Genomic DNA, 17,804 nt, shown 5'->3' with positions numbered 1-17,804 from the left:
GGAGTTTGGAGTAGATGACCTTTAAAGGTCCCTTCCAACCCAAACCATGCTATGATTCTATGAATACAGAAGTTTATGTCTGAATAGTTGTCTAGAAACTATCTATAAGAATGCCTAGAATGTGATTTGTGGCTTGTTTCATCTCAGGATAGATACCTAAAAGTAGACAAATTAATCTTTCTGGGAGTGCCTATTTCTCTCCTTTGAGTATAAACAGACCCTAGCTATCTCATCGAGATGTAGATTTTATAGGTAAGACATTACAAGTCTGCATGTGTGTAACTTAGGTATTTCAATGCAAAAGGTGTTTTTCATCTCTGAATCCATTTCACAACTGATCATATGCCCGCATTCAAAACCTACGTTCTGCAAAATTCCCCATTCCTCTCACTTGGCATTGCTCATGGTACAGTTTAGATACTGCTCCACTCAGCGGACTGGCTGTTGCAAAGCTCATATAACCCATATACCTCTTCTATAGACTGCAGGGACCTGACTCAGCATTTTGGAGCTTGCTCTTATATTTTGTGGATAATTGCTAGGTGATGGAGTGTTGAATATCACATTGCTTAAGACAAATGAGCTATCAGGATGTCCCAGCACTTTGGAAATGCAGAAATGTAGTAACCAGAAACTCGGTCCTGGTGAGAGTTCAGCCAACAGCAGACGGCGAACGCTCTGTACTACTCCGACATGGCACCCTACTCTGTACGTGGCATAGAGGAAAAGTGCAGACATCTGACTCGCAGCTCCTTTGTAAAACTCTCATTCCTGCTTCTCAGAAGAAATGAATCCTACTTTAATTTACAAATTGTTGACATGAAGCATCAGCTTCAAATTGGTGAGCTAGAGTTCTGTGCCCCAAACGTTAATTGGGAGGAAGCTAGCCTTTTCTTTTTCCACATCAGGCTCTGTTTTCTTAAGCAGAACATTTTAGTGCCCTATTCTTTGTGATAATCTTTTCAGCATCAGAACTCATTTTTTCAATCAGTCACCTGCAGGCAGTAGGGGCAACGATTTTGTTGTATGATGATTTATGAGGGTGAACAAAGAATGACTTGTTTTGTTTGGCCTGTATTTCATAAAATTCTGAAGGCTGAATGTAACCCAAGAAGTGAGCATACAGAAAATGATGGCTCTGGTGTTTAAAACAAAACAAAACAATCCTTAAAAAAATTTAAAAGCAAGTGAAACAAAACCAGCACGGGGAATATGATAATTTATGTTCCTTTTTGACTGATGATTCACACTCATCCCTGCTGGGTACACATTTTGAAGAAGAATTTAGGATACCTCAAGCTATTTTCCTTCTTTTGCTCATTTCTCGTCTGTATCACCAAACATCCCTCCTGTGTGTTTTGGTTCTGAGGAGGAGGGGATTCTGTAGCTCTGTGTGAACACCTTGGATGGGGGCCAGCTATCACTGCAAGAATAGGAATAGATTATATTTAATGCCGTTTTCTTGTTCTTTTTAACTCCACGTCACTCCTGACATTATTACACCAGAGTTCAGAGAAGCTAACCACCTTTTGTGTTCTGTTACAACAGAAGTCCAGTTAAATTTCTTTTTTTTTCCCCTCCACTGTCGTTTGCCATTTTCTTTCCTTCTCTCAACTCAACGGTTTTTCAGCAAGGCTCAGGTAAAGATTTTAACATTGTTACTCCTGTCAGGCCTTTTGCAATTCCAGCTATTCCCATGAATTCTGAAAATCTGGACTCTCTCCAGGAGAATGGACTGAAGCATCGGAGAAGGTCAGTGAAACATCATTTTTCATTTTACACTGCTACACTGACCGCAACTGCTCTGCTCTCACCTTGTCTGTGGTAGTTGCTCTTCGCTGCCCTAAGCTATAGACCTCAAGCTGATAGAGGGAGCTGAACTTTCAGAAGAAGGTGAAGACACAAGCTGCCTGCTGCTAGCATCAGTTGCAGGGGAAGCTAGGTTGTTCCTGGCTGTGGGCAGCAGATGTTCATGAAGTAACTGCCAAAACAGTGTTTGGGGAAACAATACATGTGTTACTTGGCACCAGAGTATTGGGGAAGCCAATAGGTTGCCCACTTCTTCACTCAACACAGCGACGTACAATGAAGTGGAAGATGAGGCTGTGCAATCCCAAAGTCCAGCAGAGCATAAAGACTTAGGAATGATTTCCCAGACCTGTCAGTTGTGCATCCTGTGCGATAGCTGAATGGAAATTATTCCAAGCTAGCGCAATGCATGTATAATGCATGGAAAAAAACCTTGAAGTGTTAGTGTGTGTATAAGAATTACCAGTCGTCCTCTGGTACAGAAGAGTGCCCTTTTTCCCCTTCCCTAGGCTGACTATGTAACTTCTTACTCTTAAGGACACTTGACAATCATAACCGCGTTTTATCCAGGTAGCTAGGAAATCGCTCTGGCTCTGTTCTTTTATTCACGCGTGGCATGTCAGAATAGAAAGTTGTAACTTGTTTAAGATCTTCTTCTATCAAAATGCTTTTAAAGTGTACGTGGAAGTAAAAGGTTCCATTTGGCTTCACTTTTTTAACACCACTGTTAAACTTAAAACTAGAATAAAAACAAATCGGTTGGGCTGTAATATTTAAAGTGCTAATAAAAGCTGGAAAATTCAGAACTAGGATTTAGTGCCCAGGGTGAGTACTGCAGAAGTTTCCAAGCAGCAGCTAACCTTACGTAATCGCGCTGGGGATTTACCTTGTCTCCTAAAGGAAAAAACTTTCCAATAAAAATTGAATAAATAAAATTAAATAAAATTTGACATCTCCAGCATACTTTGTTAACACCAAAGAAGGTCTTCTAGCTTCAGAGTGACGCTAAAGGAAATTCACCATCCGTGTTCTTTCTTCTGTCTCAATACCTTAAATGACTTCATATCCCTCCTTAATACAGCCTTGTGAGGGCATTGGACATACTTTTTCACTCAGCAGTCAGTTTGGACTTCAGTCAAAGGATTTTTCCTTGATTTTTGTAGCCTTGTCTTTTTAGCATTAGGCCAGTGGTAGTCATTATCAGGACAATGGCATCAAAATAAATGTCACCCTAGGGAAGCCCACGTGCCTGCCTGACAAACCACAGCCTTTCTGAAGCTGCCATAGGAGGTTTCTTCTAAAGTACACGTCCCGTTTCTTTCAGCTGTGATTGCTTCCAACTGTATCAGTGCCCCAGCAATCTCTCAGTAGTGTAAAAAATATCTGAATGCTTTAGTAAATATTTTGTGCTTCGTGCATGGTGAAATGAGAAAAATATGTTTAAACCAAAGAAACGTGCTTTGTTTTCATTTTGAGACGCTGCATCTAAGCGGGGAGGGAGGGGTTGTCTCCATTAATTCGGAAGAAAGGTGTAATTTATTTTGCCCGATGTAAGCCCAATAAAAATCAGTTCTTCAGTCTGTCAGAGTGTCTTGTGGGCCGGTGGCTCCGTGGGTGCTGAGGACTCGGAAGCTGAGGGGGGGTCCCCATGGGGCATGGCGTCCCTGGCTGGGACCCGTCCCAGCACCCCAGTCAGGGAGTGGAGCGACGCCGGGGGGCTGCCGGGATGAAGTCCAGGTCTGGGTCCAGGTCCGGACTGGTGGGACCTGGGGCCAGGCAGAGGCATGGCTGTGACATGGCAGCAGGGGCTGTAGCTCAGGCAGGGCCCAGCCTCAGCTTAAAAGTAGCTGCCAGGGGGAGGGGGGCCAGCCCTGGATGAGACCCCCCGTGCAGAGATGTCCGACAGCCTCTCCCGAACGTCGCCAGGGGGACGGGGGCAGCCTCTCGTACCAGGTGCCCTGAATGCAAGCGGCATGGGGAACAAACAGAAGGAATGAGAGGTCTGTGTGCAGCTGCAGGGCTACGACCTCACTGGGATCGCGGAGATGTGGTGGGATAGCTCACACGACTGGATGCAGCGGGTGCGATGGATGGATGGAGGCTCTTTGGAAAGGAAAGTCCGGGATGGCGAGGAAGGGGAGATGCCCTTTATGTGAGAGAGCAGCAGGAGCGCGTGGAGCTCTGCCTTGGAATGGATGGCGAGCCAGATGGGAGGTTACGGGTCGTCAGGATTAGTAGGCAGACCAACTCGGGTGACGTTGTGGTGGGTGTCTGTTATAGATCAGGAAGAAGAAGTAGATGAGGCTTTCTTCAGACAACTGGAATAAGCCTCATGTTCATAAGCCTGGATTCTCAGTGGGAACTTTAAACACCCTGATGTCTGCTGGGAAGGGAACGCAGCAGGGCATAAGCAATCGAGGAGGTTTCTGGAGTGCATGGATGACAACTTCCTAACACCGGTGATCATGGAGCTGACGAGAGGAGATGGTCTGCTGGATCTATATTCACAAACAAGGAAGAATTGCTTGGAGTTGTGAATCGTAGAATAGAATCATAGAATGGTTTGGGTTGGAAGCGACCTTAAAGATCATCTAGTTCAACCCCCCTGCCATGGGCAGGGACACCTTCCACTAGACCAGGTTGCTCAAAGCCCCGTCCAACCTGGCCTTGAACCCTGCCAGGGGTCCTTGAACACTTCCAGAAGATTAAGGGTTGCCTTAGCTGCTGCACTTGTGAGATGGTGGAGTTCCCAAAGTTCATTCTCCGAGTTTCCTCCAGTTTCCTGAGGACTGGAAAAAAGCAAATGTCACTCCTGTCTTCAGGAAGGGCAAGAAAGAAAATATTTTTTGGGAACTGCAGGCTGGTTGGCCTCACCTCAATCCCTGGGGAGGTTTTGGAGCAACTAATCCTGGATAACATTTTGCCGTGGTTTAATCCCAGCCAGCAGCTAAGCACCATGCAGCCGCTCACTCACTCCCCCCCCCACCCAGTGGGATGGGGGAGAAAATCGGGAAAAGGAAGCAAAACCCATGGGTTGAGATAAGAACAGTTTAATAGAACAGAAAAGAAGAAACTAATAATGATAATGATAACACTAATAAAATGACAACAGCAATAATGAAAGGATTGGAATGTACAAATGATGCGCAGGGCAATTGCTCACCACCTGCCGACCGGCACCCAGCTAGTCCCCGAGCGGCGATTCCCCGCCCCCACTTCCCAGTTCCTATACTGGGTGGGACGTCCCATGGTATGGAATACCCTGTTGGCCAGTTTGGGTCAGGTGCCCTGGCTGTGTCCTGTGCCAACTTCTTGTGCCCCTCCAGCTTTCTCGCTGGCTGGGCATGAGAAGCTGAAAAATCCTTGACATTAGTCTAAACACTACTAGCAACAACCGAAAACATCAGTGTGTTATCAACATTCTTCACATACTGAACTCAAAACATAGCACCGTACCAGCTACCAGGAAGACAGTTAACTCTATCCCAGCTGAAACTAGGACACATTTCCTAATATATTAAGGACAAGAAGGTGATTGGGAGTAGATAGCATGGATTTATGGAGGGGAAAACATACATTATAGACCTGATAGCCTTCTATGATGAGTTGACTGGCTTAGTGGACAAGGAGAGAGTAGTGGTTGTCGTTTATCTTGACTTTAGCAAGGCTTTCAAACCTGTCTTCTGTAACATACTCATACACAAAATGATGAAATACAGACTATACAAATGAACAATAGGGTGGCCTGAAACCTGGCTTAAATACCAGTCACCAAGGTTTGTGATCAGCAGCACGGTGTCTGCCTCGAGGCCGGCAGTGTACCACCATCGATCCTGGGGCCAACACTGTTTAACATCTTCGTTAACAGCCTGGATGGTGGGACAGAGTGCAGCCTCAGCAGATTTGCGGGTGATAAAAACCATGGAGGATTGATTAGACACGATGGTTGTGCTAGCATTCAGAGGAACCTCAGCGGACTGGACAAATGGGCAAACGGGAATCTCATGAAGTTCAACGAAAGCAAATGCAAAGTTCTTTGCAGAAAATGAGCTGGTGTTCCTGACAGACAATATGCTCTTGCAGCAAAGAAGTCCAAAAGGCCCCTGGGCTACATTAGGAAAAGCATTGCCAGCATATCAAAGGAGATAATCCTTCCCCTCTAGTCAGCATCTGGCGCACTGGGCCCAGTTCTGGGCTCCTCACTACAAGAGACATATGGACATACTGGAGTTAGTCCAGCAAAAGGCCTCAAAGATGATTATGGGGTTGGAGCATCTGATGTGAGAAGAAGCTGAGAGAACTGGGACCGTTCAGCCTGGAGAAGAGAAGGTTCAAGGGGTGATCTTATCCACATGTATAAATACTTGAAGGGAGGGTGCAAAGAAGAGGGACCCAGGCTCTTTTCCGTGGTGTCCAGTGACAAGAGAAGAGACTATGGACACAAATTGAAATAGAGCGAATTCCATTTAAATGTGAGAAAACACTAATTTCCTGTAAGGCTGGTCAAACACAGGGACAAGTTGCCCACATAGGTTGTGGGATCTCCATCCTTGCAGACGTTCAAAACCTGACTGAACCTCCTGGAGGCTGTAGAGCTTCTACAAGTTGCCACGTATCATAACTTCTTATTCCACCAGTGCCATCTACTGTATACGAACGAGAAACAAACACCTCAGGAAAAATGATAATTTGCAGAAGTGCGGCTTTTTGCGTATTTACTAAATCATTGCATTCTGACTGGAGGAATTGCAAAGAACAGATGCTAACTGATACAGCAGCTCACACCCTACTGAGAGAATAATGTGGCAGTCCTTGCTCTACTTGCTAAAATATATTTAAATTTAAAATGGCCTTACATTGTTTCATTTCTCTGTGTTATAATGAACATTCATTTCACTGAATGATCCAATAGAAAAATTGGCTTTAGTTTTTACCCAAATTTCCTGAGGGCTTCAGAACAATAAACACTTTGGCTACACCTATTGGCATTTACTGCACAACGGGGATATGTTCCTCCCATTCTGCTACATTGAGGAGGAAGAATATTATCACCTACATATCTCATTGTTACTTCCATTACAATTGCTCTCTTGTGATGCAATTCAGAAATGAGGCATTTTTCATTAATATAGTTTACCATGGAAACTCACACGAGGTAATCTACTTCTGCTGCGTCTTTTGGTAGTAGAGAGGACTTTATTCTCAGATATCCCTGTTTCCTGGCACTATATTCTTCTGTCACGCTCTTGGCTGCAAGTAAGGCTAAAGCAATAGCACTCATATATGTGCAAGCGTGTGGGTATGTGGGTATGATGTATATGTGTGGGTGTATCGGCGAGCATGCACGTGCTCATACACACCAACACGCGTGTGAACGTAGCAGTATGTGGTCAGGGGCAGGTTATGCTAGCTTGATCCTCCAGCACAGGTCTGGTTTAGAACTAAATCGCTTCACCGTCCCCTCTTCATGGTGGGAGGAGCTCATAGGGACCCTGAGGTCACCCGCTACCGGGTGGAAGGCTCAGCAGAGCTCCCTCTCTCCTGCCTGCCATAAGAGCGCCGGAGAGTGCAGGTAGGTGGCATTCCTTAGGCGAACAGGACTTTTGCAGGAAAACGGCAGTTTTGGTTTGAGTGAAAGTGTTTGTGAAATGGAGGTTCTTTCTGAAAAATGGAAAAGCTTTGTTCTGGTGTTTTCAAAGTGTTGTTTCAGTTACATATTCCGAAACCATGTTTCACTACTGCATTTAACAAAATTTATTTTGTTGACTAATAGTTGTAATAACCTTACAAATATGCTAAAGAATAAAGGGAGAGAAAAAGCCTTGTTTGGGTTCGATGAAAATTTTTTTGTTACCTTAGGTGCTTTTTTCACTTCTTCTGACTCCAGTGAGGGAAATTAAAAAATAATGCTTGGAACTTACTCAAAATGCTTTTCTTTTTCAAGAAGAAGTAACACTTATTTGCTGAGCATTATTCTTGGGCTTTTAAATTATCTGCATAAGGCTTAATTTTGATTGAGTTTGATGTGGATCAGGCTTGGCTAACATGGGCCTAACGTAATGTAACTCAACCTTAACTATGCTGTGGTTTGCAGGCAGGGTAAGTTAGATGATTTAATCCTATTTGGATCTCATAAATTATATTGCATTTTAGGCAAGACCTTATGCTAACACATTTTTCTCCATCTACACTGGGGAAAAGGTGAAATTTAAACCAATTCCTACCTAGTGAGGCTTGGGCTACCTGCTCACAAGGTACAGAAAATCAGTGGTGCAGCTGAGAACTTAAACATGGAGTTAGTGTAGTTCTTTAACGGCAAATCCACCCTTCCTATGTAACAATTGATATCAGAGGATAGCTCAGTTTAAAGTAAAATAGATATAAGAGAGCACCAGTGTTATATTTCACCAGCTAGTGGATAGCAGACAACCTCTGAGTGAACTTCCAAATCTGTCTTTGCTGGTTACAGATAAAAAGTTGTCCAATGAGTAGTTGGACAACTGAAAAATGAAGTAATTGGTACAGATTTGCCACCTTCATCCCTTCCCCAGGAAGCATACCCATCTCTGCAAGTTCCTGTGCCTAACCCTGTAGGGTCTGTCCCATCTTCTTTCCATTTCCCACATTCACAGTACTGTAAATTTCCTCGACATCTCCTTTTATGTTCCCTACAGTACTTTACTATCACTAAGAAAAAAAGTATTTACGAGAGTTATGACAAAATGTCAATTTATCATGATAAAGAAGGTCTTAAAAATATGAGCCACCTGTAATCTGATGCAGGAAAGGGTTGGAAATGGTAGCTCAGAAAGGTGAATGCTGCTTGTATCTCAGTGGCTGGCTGGCTTACAAAACCTGAAAGTGACAACTTCTAATGTAAATCTACTTAAATATTTAATTTCTGACTTTTTACATTATATTAATCAGGAAACATGCTGCTTCTGTAACTTCTAAAATAAAGATCTTAAGGACAACTGAATATAACATTATTTATTTCAATGATTTATTCAATCAAAATGCAATTTCCAGGCCTTAGAACATTCTCTCTCTCCACTTGCCACACAGAAATCATGATGCTTGCTGTGGATCAGAGGTTCAGGCTTCCTCATGATACAGACCCCTTGTCAATATGAGCTTGCTCAACTGGTTTGAAATATATTTGTTTACTTATCTCTCCGCTTCTTGATTTCGAAGAAGGGGCCTTGTATTTAGTTTTAGTTGGTGGAATGGTCCCTCACAAAGACAGACAGAGTGTTTTTTCTTATTTCTTGGATTCTTCTTTCCTTAAGGAACCTGTAACTTGCTATGCTTTAATTTTGGTTTATTTTAGGTTTCCTGCCCTCACAATGGCCCCTGTGGTGCTTATTCACAAATCCTGTGGGTGAGAATTCTTACTGTGTGACCTGGAATACAGGAGTATTTTTCTGCCCTCTCCCTTTCATTCCGGTAAGACTCAGCCCCTGGGCAATTTATTAGAGGCACTTATATTCTCTATTCTAATCTATCCCATTTCTGGCTGGCAACGAATGCCCACATCAAATATAGTTATTGATCAAAAAGATTGTAAACAAGTCTAAACAATGGGTTTATTAATGTGTCTTGTCAGAATGGAAATATCTAAATACATTTGACAAAGTAGGTGGTGGTGAAGAGCCTCATGTCTGTTGGCCTCTCTTCTACATCGATGCCCTGACAGAGGTTTCTGAGTTAAAACTAAGGCTGTAACATGGATCTAGCTGTTGTGGTTTTGACATGATAGGCAGGGTCTTTGTTAATCCGTACATTTTTCTCGTATAGAAAGGCTGTAATTATTCCAGGCAGCAAAGGGTGAGAGGTATGTAGAGGGCAGCAGGGCAATCCGCTGCCTCTTTTCCAGACCAGGAGACAAGTTGAAACACAGACATTATGCAAACCAATTTTTTTCAGGAAGCCAATAAACGTAACATGTTAAAGTATCATTCCACCCCCTTAACAGATAAGAAGGATCACAATAGAAGAGATAGGTAAATGAAAGATCAAACAGGTCATCTTGGCTCTCTACCAAACCCAAAACCTTCCTTCCAGTGTCCATGCCCTACTTTCGGCCAACCGTTACTCAGGTTTTTGCTTAGACCCTGGTTCCTTTTAAACCTTGGTCGCCTTTCCAACGGCCTATATCAAGGGTACTTTTAATTATAAAAAACATAAGCATATATAAACTGGTTGATGTAAATTAGTGGTAGGATTTCCCAAGTTTTCTGTATGTAAATTTTCATTATAGATATGTCATTAAGGAGGTAAAAAAAGCAAAGCAGCAACTCACACTGGCCGCTCGTCTCTTACTTGTCAGACTTTGCAGGCGCACATGAGCTGGAGTCTGTTTTTAATATTCATGCCTTGCATACATTTCCTGTAACTCCATTGGCCTTTTGGCAAGAACCAGCAGAAAGCTGGGAGCTACCGAGGAAATTTACTGTTTTCAAGGTCACAGCCCCCAGGTGAGAGCAGGGGTATTTCTGATCAGGTGCATGAATGCACCCATAGGTCCTAACTGCCCTGAGCAGTAGGACTAATCGTCTCATCCTTATTTATGGCATAGTGTGTGGGCACTTCGTCCAGGTCCGTTTTCCATCAGTGATGCTGCCTGTAGGAACAAAGACTATTATCTCGGTGAGCCCTCCCGGGAAGACAGCATACTGCCGGTCGATATCTGACAGCTTGTGAATATATTCAGAGAATTATGAGCAACCAAGTGAGGTGCTTGCCATGCATTTCCTAAATACGTGGTGGTTTTTATCGATCGTTGTATGTTTGTGCCTGGGTCATAGCTGAACAGGCAATGTCTAGACTGGTTACAGAGATTTCTTCAAATCAGCACCTTGATTTTCACGGGAATATATTCTCATCTGTCTAGAGAAAGGGGCTCACAATCTTCTCCGTTTCAAGTCACGATATCAGGGTGTTTCTGTGAAGGTGACTGTTACTAGCTCCGTGCCAGTATTTCTTCGATGTAACTGAAGCCTAACACGAATGAGTTTTCTAGACTGAGCTGATTTCTTAGGAACTGTTTTTACTAAGCGTCACCTTTATTGTGTAACTTTCATCAAAAGGATCAAACGGGAGACGAGCAGCTCAGAGATTAATCGCTCTTTGTGAACTTGGCTAAAACCGGCTCAGCTCTCACCGAACCCAGGGGTTCTCTACAAAACAGCACAGCAGAACTCATAGGTGGAACAGCGGTCCAGGTCTTGGAGAGTCAGCAGGACAGCAGCAGAGGAAGCAATGAATGTAATTCTCCAAGGGTCATTTCCCTGACTGAAAACACTCTTTTATTTGCACTACCAAATTTCATTTTATGTAGCTTTGTATGTATGGGAGGCATTACCTTCCAAACAAATAGTATTTTGTAGGTTATTATCACTCCAACCCCCTGAAGAGGTAGGCTGATTTTAAGAAAACAGCAGCTGCCTATAAAGTTTTACTTTCTTCTCTTGGATTTTCAATATTTTTTGGTTTAATCACTTGCAGTGCAAGAAAGTGGCTTTTTTTTTCATTTTAACCAGTTTAAGGGTTTTTTTCGTGATAAGTATACCAAGACAGTATAAAACATAAGAATGATAGCATCATGTAGCCAATATGAATGCCTCTTAAGTTCCCGAGTTATAAAATCAGAGTAGCTTATTTCAAAGGAGGGAAGGAGGGAGGGAGGGAGGGAAGGAGAAGGTTGTGATGTGTCCTCATCTCCCTGCTAAGTGGTGTTCCCATCTCCCATGTAAGCAGTCTGAACTCAGGGATGTGACATTGGGGCACTTGTAGGAAGAGCGCCGGCTATCTTGTCTGCCTAATATGATCAAGTAATGTTTTTACAAGGGGAGGTGGGGTGGGTGGAGGTTAGCATTAGGTAAGTATGGATGGACTGAATTTGTCCCCAGGGTCACACCCTGCGTGGCAGTGTGGAGGCAGGATTTGGTTTCTTCTGTTGTAGCAGCTCCAGTTTATAAAATGCACTCAGACCCGAATTCAAGCCCTTGCTCCAATTTATATTTAGAGTATTGCTGAGGATGCTTAGGTTCATTATCCTCTTCAGCACCTCTTGTAACTAATTTGGCTTGCCACGTCTAATCCTGTTTGTTTCTTGGTTTTAGGCAGCTTGCTCTTCTACTGGAGCTCCTCCGAAAAGCGCCTGGGCATAGGCAGACTACCTCAGGACTGTCATGGGCTTGTGAAATGTGGGTGTTACAGCATTTAATATTTCAGTGTTCCAGTCCCTCTGTAGATTTATTTGCTAAGTCTACAGTCCTTAGCGTATAAGTTTTTAATATAATAGGTGCTGCTTTATGACAAACCTGGATAATGACATATCTTGGAAAAATGCGTATTACCCGTAATGAATCTTCTCATCTTTCATGATCATTAATTACTTGCTAAATTCTCAAGGGTCTAACTAAGAAAATACTTAACTGGCTGGTAATGCAGTGGCTAGCATAAAATTCATTACTGCTTAAGCATAACACATTGATCTCCAGGGTATTCTGTGAATAGTGTGTGCCTTCAACATGTATTTCGAAGAGGCTACACAATGGCTTGGTGGAGCGATTAATGTAACATTTATGTTTCATTCCAGAACAGAATATTGTCATATCATATTTTTGTAAATCGGAGTGAATAGTTTAATCTTGGATCTATTGTTAGAATTTAATGATCAAAACAAAACAAAAGCTCTACAGCCCCAGACACCTGTCTGTTTCTTTTAATGTTTTGTATGTCTTAACATCAATGCATCAATATATATTATGAATAGATGAATGAATAAATTAAGAAAACATACTGTCTGTTCTTCTGTAGCTCATATTTATTGCAATGATTTGTCTGATCTCCATAAAGTGCTGGTTACTGCTGCTGAAGATATTAATTCTTCACAAAATGAAGCATTCAGCTGCTATCAGAGCTCCAGGCAGCTTTTTCACATCTGAATGCTAGGAAGATGCACACTATTTATTTTCTGTATGGGAACACATACTAGAATCCAGTTTTAAGAATGCTCCTTACACCCTGTTATTTTAGCATACATTATATGGCATATTTTCTATTGATATTTTGGCTTCTGCACCAAAGCACTATTTTTGTTATTTGTTATTTATCTAATATACTGCTGATTAATTCATTTCTTCTATTCACATTACAGATTTTAATTGCCAGTAGTTAGCTGGTAAGGTATCTCAGCATGCTAAGGAAGTCCTAGGAGTGTAGTTCAATTACCAGGGCTATTGAGCATGTCAGAAATTACAAGGGGAGATGAGAGTTTTACAGTTCTGGATCTCAATGTGACAGGTAATAATGTTGTTTCTGGGACAGTATCACCTCTCACAACAAGCCAAGTGTACTAGTATTGTCTAATCGCCATAATGGAGAAACTTTTATTGTCCTTTTCTTTTGCAGTGCTCTGAGTGTGGAAGCTATTAATTTGCTGGTGTGAATATTCACATACCATCCAGTGGTTGCCCTTCTAAAATACACACTGCACAGCTGCACAGGGGCATGGAATAACACCCATTTTTCACAATGTGTGATGAAAGTGAAAATGCATGTAATAATGTACAGAAGCCGTTACTTTGATTGTCATGAATATGCCCGGAAACAGGGAAAACCTAGGACAGAACTTATTCAGGATACTGTTGGGACCAAAGTGATATTTCATTAGATACTGCTGCAAAGTTCTTATCCATTAAGGAGACTTAAATTACATGGCATGAGCTACTAACCAGCTGCACTATAATATTATGCAAGGTTTTCGATTGCTTGGAGAAGCAACACTCTATACCACATTTAGTTATTTGTGATTTTATGCTAAGCTTTGCAATCTGGTACTGTAACTTGTGTTAATGCATTAAGAGTTTGAATATTTATGTTGACTCACGCAGCTGCAATTTTTGTATTTTTGGATATGACAAATAAAGCATACTCTTATAAAAGTGCATTAACTGTAAGGTAATGATACTTTGTCCACTGCTGAAAATCTACCTCATACACTGACATTTTCTAGGTAACTTAAGAACTCTCCTTCTACTATATGTAAGTTGACAGCTGGCATCAGGTGACTTTCTCTAAGAAGGGGAACAGAGGAACAGAATTAGTGGCCTAATGAATAATTGGGATAAGCTTTACTTATTTCATTACAAATAAAAGGCTATTTAAACACTGCAGTATCAAAACGGGGCCAGTCATCACCTGGATGCTGTACATAGAAGGTTGTCTCAGTTTTGATTCCAAGTTTTGCCAAAAGAAGTTGATGATGACCTTGTACTATTTTTGCACCTGTAAGGTTTTGGTGCTGTCAGGAGCCAGTGCAGCATTAGCACAAGCTGGAAGCATGCTAGGTATTACAAGTGATCGCCAGGCTATAGCACAGATTGCTTTGGCCACAATCCTTTCCTCAGTACTATATGCCTCACTGCCAGACCACCCTTCGTTAGAGTGCATGAGTGACATCTGGACAGAACTGGTGGGCAAAAGCTGCATCACCAAGAAATAATTTCCACTTGCAGAAATGGAGACGGGTGTTTTACAGCTCTCTTCTCCATCTACATCATCGGAGCCAGAACAGCCCGTGATCAAGACTGTGAGTCTCTGTGTATAATTATCTTTCACCCTTTTCTTTTCTTTTTCTCTTGGAACTGTGAACTTTTATGTGCCTTTCTTTTTATACCGTTTAGTGCCTAGCCCATTGGTGGCACCATGAGTATCTTACTGCAAACAGAAGACACTTACTTCAGACGAAAAGAGGTTTGCTTGCTCTCCTCACAACAGCAGTTCCTCTGAAATTGGTGGGTCTCTGTTTTGGTCTTAATGCACAGCCTGAAACCAGCTTGTACGAACATGCCCAAGGGCATACGAATATTTGGGTGTGAGTCTCACCCTTTGGAGGCGATGCTTTACCTGCTCAGGATGCTGTGAAAACTAACATTGTGTTGCTGTGAAGCACTGCTGCCTGGCAGCATAGCTGGTGATAGTTGGGATTGCTTGCACGAGTTAAGAGAGTAGGTTTTGGGGCTGTATCTGTTTCATACTTAACAGGTTAGAACAGTGCATCTTGTGAAAAAGGATACTAAGCCGAAGTAAGATGTGACATGCACTATCTTCACCTTTATACCATATTTTGGCCATTGCTTGTCATCTTAAGGCAGCTTGAGGAGACAATAAGCGTCAAGAAATTCCATCTAGGGCAAACATAGCGTAGGGATACCTTAGTTTTTCCAATTACTCATCTCCTCGCTTTTTCTTTTATGCTGACAGGAAAAGGCATAGGCCAAGTATCTGCCATTAACTACCTACCTTTCCTTCCCTCCATGAACCCTCCTGGAGGCAATTGTTCAGATTTTTGCTGTCTGAAATCTGCGTCATTAGTTCACAATGTGCTACTATTTTCTGTGCCTGCAGTTTTGCTAAACTGTTCATTTTTCATGTTATTTAATTTCATATTATGTTGGACAAAGCAATTGCACACAGAACACGAGACTTTGAAAATCAAATTGCCAGCATTAATAGCTCTGAGCTGGATCATTGATTATGTGAAGAAAAAACTTTTCAATGAGAGAAGAAGCAGGGTGAGTTTTCACACATGGAGCTTCTGCTACATCATTCCACTAAAATGTAGGATGGGGAGAACCTTTTCAGAGTCCTTGTGAGATCTGGGCTCCACAAATCCAGCTGTCCGTGAGGTCAACATGGGCTTGAGCTTTCCATGCTGAAACTCAGGCATCAGTACTAATTTCCTGACACCTTGCCTTTCTTTCCTGAAACCAAGCCGCTCTGCCTGTATCTGTGATCTTTGAGTGGGAAAGTTTGACCCAACCAAATAAGACTGCAGTGAATAAATCAGAGTTTTTCCTATAGAGATACTGACAGGGTCAGCTAAAGGCAAGGAGAATATAGATCAGATCACTTACTCTCAAAGTATTCTTCAATCTTAAAACTTCCTTATTCACTTACTTCTTTGTCCCCACAGAACAACTGCTTGCTGAGGCAATTGGATAAGACCTCAGTACTTGCATGCTACGGAGAATTATAATCTTGGTGGATTATTTCCATTAACCTGGCTACTGGTTGTAAGAATCTTTGAGTTAAATTTCTAGTATAGGAAAAGAAGGAGTGATTTATTTCCTGCATTTGTATTTTAGAGATTTTACTGTTTTGCTTTTACTCTTAGTTTTATGCAGCCTCTCTTTCCCCTATAAATTATTGATTTTGTAGACAAATAACTGCTCCGCTGCCAGAAGTTAAATGTCTTTGGCTGCCAGGCACATGAGCTGGCCCTCAGCTTGAGCTCTGAGAATCACTCAAGTAGAATTTATGAACAATAGAATTGATAGTCTCTTTTTGCATGAATACTTGCCTGTGTGGGTCAAATACCCAGAGAGTAGACTTTGAAATACATGTGTGTGCTGAAACTAAAAGATATAAATCATCCCAGTGCCTTGGTAACTGCCTTTTACCTTACAACCCCTGCTCCCTGACGGAGTTTGGCTGCCTCGCTTCAAGTTTCCCAAGGAGCGTGCAGATCACGGAGCAGAGCCTGTTCTTTGCCGTTAGTGTTGCAGGTTGAGTAGCAGTGCTTTGGAGAAGTGGAAAATCCAGAGGGAAAACGAGAAGCCGGAAACTATTAGGGTTGGAGTGACAGGTGGACAAAACCGCAGTGACTCCGCTCATATTGCCCCTGTATTTCGGTACGATACCTTGCACATCGCAGCTCTCGGTGCGGGTGAATCTGGGTCAGGCGGAAAGTGCTCTGTTCAGAATAAGGCTTCTCACTCAAACAGAAAGGAAAGAGCATAAAAGCACGGGCTCACTCACACGTGTGACGGCTGTGGGTAACTGGGAAGATTTCTGACAAGAGAGTTTTACTTTACAGCTCACCTGTCGAGGTGTACGTGTAGAGTGAGTAATGGTAGTTGCAGAGAGGTTTTCAGTCCTCTGAAAGTGGAGGAAGAGATGTAGAATAAATCTGGATACAGAGGTACTGGAAGGGAAAGAGAGAAAGCAAAGAAGAGAAAAGGAAAATCTACCCCACCTGCAGACTGGGTTGGCTGGGGGCCAAATCTTCAGTGGAATTATAATAACGTTGAGGAATCGATGAGGTTGTTAAAATCCACCTCCACCTTAGATAAATTAGAGAAGTTTCTAGCTGGTAAAAAGTTTCCTTTTAATGATCAGTTCAAATGTGAGAATTTTCTACTTCAACTCACGATCACTTCCAAACTTAAAGTTTCGTTTTCCCTGCTTTCAGAGCTGTTGCTTACTCAAGGTTTTTCTGACAGCAGCCTCACTTGCAAAGTCCATCTCCACCTCTCTTGTATCTCCACTTAACCTCTTCTTTAGAATAAATCTAAAACTTAATTTCCAAATCTTTCCTGGCTGTGGCACTACTGAGAACCTGCACCATGTTTGATGCTTGTTCCTGCATGCTTTCCATATATCTTCCAAAGTACGGCTACACAAATGTTGCAGTGATGCACCATGCCTTCACAATTTCATAAGATGAAATTCATGTCAGTTTTGAGGTTCTGTTGCCATTATTCACATTAGCTCAGATTCCTGTTCCTGAGGTGTTATCCGAATACTGTAGTTGTATTTGAATGGCTTCTCTCAGATCAGGGTGTGAGTGAGTTGAGAGTGCGGGTCTCTGAAGGTGAGCTGAAATCCACTTTCTGCCTTACTTCGCAATTGCTTCTTTGTGTGACATTTTAGAGAGTAAATTAGCTCAAACTTGGAAAGTATTTGGGAACATAACTCCTATTAATATGCAGTTTTCCATGGCACTTACGAAGCATGTCTTCCTTTTATAAATTACTGATTTTGTTGACAACAAACTGTTATCTTGCCAGATATTAAACCTCTGTGGCTGCCAGACTTGAGCTGGATATTAGCATGTGCTCAAAGAGTCACAGGGATATAAAAATATTTTTCAGCTTGGAAAGCCTACTGAATCACTGGCAAGGGAGGACAGGAACTCACTTTCT

This window comes from Aquila chrysaetos, chromosome 14, assembly GCF_900496995.4.
Source record: "Aquila chrysaetos chrysaetos chromosome 14, bAquChr1.4, whole genome shotgun sequence".
NCBI classification, from domain to species: Eukaryota; Metazoa; Chordata; class Aves; order Accipitriformes; family Accipitridae; genus Aquila; species Aquila chrysaetos.
The sequence above is the reverse complement of the archived record's forward strand: the minus strand, read 5'-3'. Positions refer to the sequence as shown.